This window comes from Gymnoscopelus braueri (genome assembly GCF_963280865.1).
Source record: "Gymnoscopelus braueri genome assembly, contig: SCAFFOLD_219, whole genome shotgun sequence".
Classification (NCBI taxonomy): domain Eukaryota; kingdom Metazoa; phylum Chordata; class Actinopteri; order Myctophiformes; family Myctophidae; genus Gymnoscopelus; species Gymnoscopelus braueri.
This window is the reverse complement of record NW_027660584.1, coordinates 108,191-110,000: the sequence shown is the minus strand read 5'-3', so window position 1 is coordinate 110,000 and position 1,810 is coordinate 108,191. Positions and strand designations below refer to the sequence as shown.

Here is a 1,810-nt window from a genome sequence, read left to right as displayed (position 1 = left end):
ATATTTGAACGAGGAAGCCGCAATGCCATAACCGGAAGGAATCCCGCGACACAGATTGGTCTCGGAACGTGGTTCGATTTCTTAGTATCAAGGGTTAGATTATAGTGGTAAGTCCCTGCGACACACTAGAGGAGGATGTACTTGTACATCAAGCCCCCTCGCGCTACAGAAACAGCAGATAGGCTCCTGTCCTATCACTTGGCAAGGCTTACTCCCTTAAAGTTGTGATTCCGTCCTCTGTTCACACCCCTGCATGTCAATAAACCAACCTGTTTATCTATCTGTCATTACAGCAGTAATCAGGTCCAGTCAGCACCTCTCGTCATGGAACCAAGGTAAATGCATGCATCTATGCGGGCAATGCCACATTATGCCACACCCCCTATGAGCTAAATGTGTGTCACTAAAGTTTGCCACTGCCCTGTGTGTAGCCTATAACAAAAACCCTCCTACATGATGCACTATAGAGGCATCTGTCTTACCTGGCCCAGGGCCGGGCATACACAGTATCTAATAAGTAGGAGAATCATTACAAAGTTTGCTCTGGGTTACACAAGCACAACACGGATGATAGAGAGTGGGTGGTCGCCGACCAAGGCCTTTTATCTGCCAGCACAAAGATGTGATTGGTAGTCAGAGGAAAGCAAATGGGAGGAGGGGGGCACAATTGGTGGAGGTATTAGGTAACAAGTTGCTTGGCAGGAGACTGAGACAGACACAGGACAAGCCCAGACACAACAATATGGAATGTAATACATCCATTGATCATGCATAGTGACATTGGGTGTGTTACATAGTGACATAGATGAGGTGATTAATGACTGGAGGTGCCACTGCCTGCAGAGAAATAAAAGAACAAGCCCAGACACAACAACACAACAATATGGAAAGCACACACCCAATGACCAACTGTTATCTATCTATCTATCTATCTATCTATCTATCTATCTATCTATCTATCTATCTATGCACATAATAATATTTGTCTACCTATCTATGCACATAATCATATTTGTCTGTCTGTCTGTAGGTCTGTCTGACTTTCTCCCGCATTTCTTGAGAACCGTCCAACCGATCAACTTAAAACTTGGCGTTTACATCCCAGAGGACCAGAGGGAGTGATGTGAGTATCAGTGGTTGTCCAGAAATCGATCTATTAATCCACAATATTCTGCGTCTGTCTGTGTCGTTTACATGAGTACATGAAAAAAATATAATGGTAAATGGTTTTGTGTAAGACGAAATATGTTGTTTATTAGTTGAAATGTCCTTGTGGTTTTTTGTTATGTTGGTAAACAAAGAGAGTTATACAAAAGCAATATAAGAAACCATGATGACAAATCTCTAGTTGCTAGACATTTCAATGTCACAGTTCATGAAGTTCTCTTTCGTGGTCGAGACTGGCTCTCCACTAAATATTATTCAATATTTACGGGAACTGTCCCCCCGGGGGCAGTGCTCATGGATACTCTTTAAGACACATCACATATGGTGGCCCTGCCCTGATTTGCAATCAGTGGGGTATTTAAGCCCCACCCAGGCAGAGCCACTTTGATTCTTTGATTTCCACGAGTGCAGACGCCATTGTGGGCTCAGTATTAAGACGAAAAACAGTACAGAACGGGTGTTTGGCAGCGTGGTCCACTTACCTTTGGTAGAGCAGGTCTTGCGAGGCTCCTCTCGGGACGCTTTGCTGTCATATTTCACACCAACAAAAGTACATTCCTGGCGAGCGGCGTGCAACCTGGTTCCGAATCTGACCTAGTCGGAGGGCGGATCAGGGCTGCTGCTGTTCTGCTCGAGTGACCAA

The 1,810-nt window shown here is 44.8% G+C and overlaps 1 long non-coding RNA gene across 1 annotated transcript; it reads left to right on the top strand.

The window, feature by feature from the left end:
• The first annotated feature begins 286 nt into the window (after nucleotides 1-286).
• LOC308081418 lies at nucleotides 287-1,123 on the top strand. The gene is made up of 2 exons (XR_013932845.1): nucleotides 287-335; nucleotides 1,031-1,123. It is a non-coding gene; the product is annotated as an uncharacterized lncRNA (long non-coding RNA).
• Nucleotides 1,124-1,810: the final 687 nt, after the last annotated feature.